Below are 6000 nucleotides of genomic sequence, written 5' to 3'. Positions count from 1 at the left end.
CTCACTTGAGTGCCAGACATCGCAGGGGGAAGCCGCGCTCCGTTGAGCTCCCGTCAGAAGGGAACCCCTAGTGATATATCTCGAAGAGAAGAGAAGTGTGCAGACGTACCAGCTGTGGAATCGAGCTGGGGACGTGTGGTCTCAAGTCGTGGGCGATAATTAGTGAATATTAAGCCGCCCGGAGGCATTATTGTGGGCCGTGGAGCGCCCAGACCAAGCCTCGTCAGAGGAAGAAGCGCCCTCGACCAGTCGATCTGTGGTAAGCACGATATACGCCAGTTCATAGTGATTGCTTGTAGTTAGTCGTGTGCCCAGCGACAGTAGCGATGTTTATTTATAAGTTAGACATGTTTTAATAAGGCAGAAGGCCTGAAATAAGAGAGTGGAGAGGGAGGAACGCGGAGCGACGTCCATCCCCTCTGAGCGCTGGCGGGTGACTGAGGGAGCCTGGCTCCTGACGGAGGAAGACCCTCCCAGCGAGTGAGGACCGCCGCCAGGCGAGGTGGAGTATGGACCCGCCCAAAACGGGGGAGTCCACTCTCACTGTATATAGAGGACAGATAGAGGTTGGAGGCAAACATATTGTGTGATTATTTTTGTTCATGTGTTAATGGGGAACATTTTTATTGGAGTGTCGATGGGTTGCAGGTTTGTCTTTGGGGAAGAAGTTGCTGAGAACTTCGAAGCCAGCACAGATGAAGTAGCTGATGAGACTCCAAGGTAGTGGAGGCGAGGACCTCGAGCTGTGAGGAGAAGCAGTGAAGAGGAGTGTCACGTGCTTCTGTAGAGGTGGTGTAGCAGCCAAGAGAGCTGTGGAGGAACCTAACAGAAGGGTGAAGCACCGTAGTTGCACAAGGAAACTTCATGATAGCAGCCTGGAGGAGCTGCAGAGGATCCTGGTAGTGAAGCCCGGAAGAACCTAAAGATATTAGGGTAGTGAACTTCCAGAGGTGGAAGGGAAGTACTGGTGGATTACTTGTAGGGAGTTGATAGTGTTTGGTTGTCAGTGGCGTGCAAGACGCAGTGAGAGGTGAGTGATTGTTGGTATTCTGATGTCAAGGAGTGTTTTATACTGAAGTTTAGAGTTACAGTCGTAGGCTGGATTACCTACAGGTGTATGCGTTCCAGGACTGACAGAGTGATCGATTGATCATTGTTGTGTATCAATGAACATTTATACTGATATATGTTATTGCATTCAAATGCTGATTTTCTATATATATATTAACAGCGTATGTAGACTTGATCAACTTGAGGAGGTTGATAGTATCAGGTGGTGAACCAGGAGATAGGATACCACTTGATAAGCTGATAATAGAGTTCTGATGGTGTTGGAGTGCAACCTGATTGTAATATTATAGAGTATAGGATTCATTATTATTATATGTGTGTATGTATCGTGTATGTGCTTTGTCCAGTAAATGTATCCCAATTTGCTGGTGTTTGCCCTTGTCCTAGTGAGGCTTCCCAGGAGGTAGTAAAGAAGGAGAGAGAGAGAAAGAACCAAGAACCACTGCTCTGGACAGGGTAGGAGGTAATACTAGTAAGTCATAGGGGATTGAGGAGATCATATCTCATAAGGAGAGAGTGGGGAGTCACAGCGGCTCGAGTGGGTGTGTGCACGTGACAACGAGGCTAAGTGTTGGAGCCGCATCCCCTAAACATGTGACGTGGAGCCCCTCTCCAAGAGCCAGAAGCGCCAAGGGTGATCTCCTAGTGAAGTGTAAGCACTCTACCGAGTTGTGGGTTGGGTTGTCCGTAGAGAAGGATCAACGACGACAACACCACCAACCCACAGACTATAATACTATTCTCCATCTGAGACTAGGCAAGTTGAAGTCACCTAGAAAGATAATATCAGGTATCGGGTTCTCCAAATTATGAAGGCTATTTTCTATTTTGTTTATCTGTTCTGTAAATTCCTCAGCCGTTGCATCTGGCGGTTTGTATTTTAGAATAATCACTAAATTTCTTTTCTCTATTTTTAATCCCAGTACCTATGTGAGGTCATCCAGAGCGGCATCGTTAGTCCTCACACTAGCCAGCTTCACGGATTACAAACACTATAAGCCTCTGACGAGGTCTTCAATGCACCACTAGCTCTTATGCTAGCAGCAGTTAGGGAGAAGCCTTCAAGCACTCCCCTTCCCTCCATAGCGCACTCGCTGGTATTCTCAATCAGCAAAGGCCACAGTGCTCACCTAGCCCCACTGGCTAGTACCTTTCAAGAATGAAGTCTACAGTGCTAGTCCCACTGGCTAGCACCTTCCAGGAGTGAGATCCACAGTGCTCAACCACAGCACTCACCTAGCCCCACTGGCTAGTACCACCAGGAATGAAGTCCATAGCGCCCAACCACAGTTCTCACCTAGCCCCACTGGCTAGTACCTGCAGGAGTGAAGTCCACAGCGCTCAACTAGCCCACTTGGCTAGCCCCTTCTGCAGTAAAGTCCACAGTACTCAACTTGGCTAGCCCCTCCTGGAGTAAAGTCCACTGCGCTTAACTAGCCCACTTGGCAAGCACTTTCAGGAGTGAAGTCCACAGCACTCAACTAGCCCACTTGGCTAGCCCCTCCAGGAGTAAAGTCCACAGCGCTCAACTAGCCCAGTTGATTAGCCCCTCCAGGAGTAAAGTCCACAGCGCTCAACTAGCTAAGTGCCTGCAAGTCGACCCAAGTACTCTTCCACAGTACTGGCTTCAATGACTTCCATTCCTGGTCCCTGGTTGATCGTCACCTTCCAGACCGGCCGACTAGAAGATGGGAAACTACGAATAATGGGAGGGTCAACTGCTATAGTTCGGCACTTGGATCGTAGATGGCGCCGAGGTCCGTCACATAACTTACCTGCTACTCACATGAACTCTTTTCCTGCTAAGCCTAAGTTTGAGAACACACACAGTCGGGGATGCAACACCCCAGTAATGTAATTTATAAGACTTCAGTGGGTGTGACAGGGTCAACCCCTGACCACAGATTTTGTACTCATTGTACGGGAAGAGGTCATGTAGTGAATTCGTGTTTCCAGTTGCACTCTAATTTAAGATTTACTGATCTCATATTTAGTAGAGGTGTGCAGAGTAGATATAATAAGCATGTTACTGTTGATCCTAAATGGATAACCAATTATAACCTCTACATGTGTTCTGGATAAATATTGTGTAACAATGGTAAATGGAAGCCAGTTGTTCTCTTATGAGACACGGGTGCTTCCTAAACTTTAATTTTAGAAAGGGTACTCTCAAATGTTGCAAACCGAGATATTGGGAAGACTGTAGTTCTTGGGTTCTTCAGAGCATGGCCGGAGTTCAAACTGTACCTCTGATAGATGTTATCAATCATCATCATCACCCCAGGCCTGTGCACTGTTGGAGTTAGTAAACAATTGCTCATCCCAGGAGTGGATGTTAACTTGGGTATTGATGTGGCCATAAATAATGTTGTTGGAAAGGTTGATCGCATTTTGTTATTAAATCCAGTTATTTTGGGAGGCCAGCCAGATGTAGAGGATGGTGGTATCTACCCTACAATTGCTGAATCTAGTTATGTGAGTAAACAGCCAGATGCAGTGGATGGTGTTATCTACCCTGTCTGTGCTGAGTGCTGTTATGAGTAAACAGCCAGTTGTAGAGAATTGTGTTATCTACTCTACATGTGGTGATTCCAATTCTGTTATTGTTCCAATTGTCAGTTCTGTCATTACCAAGGTAATTGTTCCAGAGACCAGTACCCCTTCAGAGGTGAAGTGGGAGGTGGATTTTCAGGTTTCATGTGTGGCCAACCTGGTTATCGAGAGCGAGTCAGTTGTAGAGGCCCTGCCTTGCCCTAGCCTAAAGGAAGGTGATGGAGACGAGGTCAAAATACCAGTTACTTGCCCTCTCTCCCCAGATCTTGTACTCACCTAGTTGTGCTTGCGGGGGTTGAGCTTTGGTTCTTTGGTCCTGCCTCTCAACTGTCTAAACTGGTGTACAGATTCCTGAGCCTACTGGGCTCTATCATACCTATATTTGAAACTGTGTATGAAGTCAGCCTCCACCACAGCACTTCCTAGTGAATCCCGTTTATTAACTACTCTGACACTGAAAAAAATCTTTCAGACATCTCTGTGGCTCATCTGGGTACTAGGTTTCTACCTGTGTCCCCTTGTTTGTGTTCCACCCGTGCTGAAGAGTTTGTCTTTGTCCACCCTTTCAATTCCCCTGAGAATTTTGTAGGTGGTTATCATGTCTCCCCCTTACTCTACTGTTTTCCAGGGACGTGAGGTTCAGCTCCTTTAGCCTTTCCTCGTAGCTCATTCCTCTCAGTTCCGGGATGAGCCTGGTGGCATACTGCTGAATCTTCTCTAACTTTGTCCTGTGTTTAACTAGGTATGGACTCTAGGCTGGAGCTGCATACTCCAGGATTGGTCTTACATAAGTGGTATATATGGTCCTGAACGATTCCTTACACAAGTTTCTAATGGCAGTTCTTATGTTGGCCAACCTAGCACATCCCACTGATGATATCCTTTTGATGTGGGCCTCTGGGGAAAGGTTCGATGTGATATCAACCCCCCAGATCTTTCTCTCTATTTGACTCTTGCAGGATTTCACCTCCCAGATGGTACCTTGTGTTCAGCCTCCTGCTCCCTTCGCCTAATTTCATTACTTTACACTTTCCTGAGTTGAACGTTAGCAGCCATATTCTAGACCATTTCTCCAGTTTGTCCAGGTCATCCTGTAGTCTCTGTCTATCTTTATCTGTCTTGATTCTTCTTATAATTTTTGCATCATCAGCAAACATTGAGGGGAGTGAGTCTATACCCTCCAGAAGATCGTTTACATATATTAGAAACAGGATGGGTCCAAGTACTGAGCCCTCGGTTATCTTGAGTATCTTGAGATGATTTCGGGGCTTAGCGTCCCAGCGGCGCGGTCCTCGAAAAGGCCTCCTGTTTGTTACACCCCTCCCCCCCCCAGGAAGCAGCCCGTAGCAGCTGTCTAACTCCCAGGTATCTATTCACTGCTAGGTGAACAGAGCATCAGGGTGAAAGAAACACTTTGCCCATTTGTTTCAGCCACCACCGGGGATCAAGCCCGGAACTTCAGAACTACGAATTCGAAGTGCTTTACACCCAGTTGTCAGACGCCCTATGGGACTCCACAGGTGACATCTCGCGACTCTGATGTCTTCCCCCTCACCGTTACTCACGGTTTCCTTTTGCTTAAGTACTCCCTTATCCACTGGAGCACCTTCCCCTTTACTCCTGCCTATTCCTTGTGTCATTGGATTGTGTAAGTTAAGTAGAACTGAGCCTTAGATATCAGAGAGTAGTAAGGAGACAATCTGTGATGTAGATCCATTGTTGGAGAGTGTGGATCAGCCGAATGATAATCTTGCAACGAGTAGATGGAGGACCCTTGAGTCTCCCTCTTCAGTTGTCTGTGAGGATGTGACCCTGCTTGGTAGAATTATTAATTGTAAACAGTCATTACTCCAAGCATCTTAAAATTATGTCATAGTAGGAAAATTTGGTTAAACTTGAGTAACTGTTAATAGTGGTAACATTTCATGAAGGCCTAAATTGCAGAGTGTTATGGCCAGTTATTCTTATTCTAAGTGGATTCTGTGTTTATCATCGGGTAATTTGAGTCAGAGTGTTCTTAGGGCTTTATTTCATTCTATTGTTGTACCACAGGAGCCATTCTCCCTTGTAGTAATGGACTGTATACATCTTTGTCCAGCACTGTTGTTGAGCAGAGACAGTTTACTCCAATGAGCTGTACGCTCAGTTGTCCTGACACAAATGTGTGGAATTTTAGAGCAGTGTCTCTTCTTTTATATCTAGTAGTTATCTTACTGCAAGTGTAGTTAACAGAAATTGTGTTAAGTTTCAGGGTTGTCCTGATTCTCAGAGTCAAAGTGGAGTTGGAGGATTCTGTCAGACTTTCAAGCAGATGTTCAAGGTCACAGGTGTGAGTTCCAAGTTGGAGTGGGACGTGGATATCCCACATGTTTGGTT

The sequence above is a fragment of the Procambarus clarkii genome, chromosome 11 (genome assembly GCF_040958095.1).
Source record: "Procambarus clarkii isolate CNS0578487 chromosome 11, FALCON_Pclarkii_2.0, whole genome shotgun sequence".
Classification (NCBI taxonomy): domain Eukaryota; kingdom Metazoa; phylum Arthropoda; class Malacostraca; order Decapoda; family Cambaridae; genus Procambarus; species Procambarus clarkii.
This window is presented reverse-complemented; position numbering follows the sequence as displayed.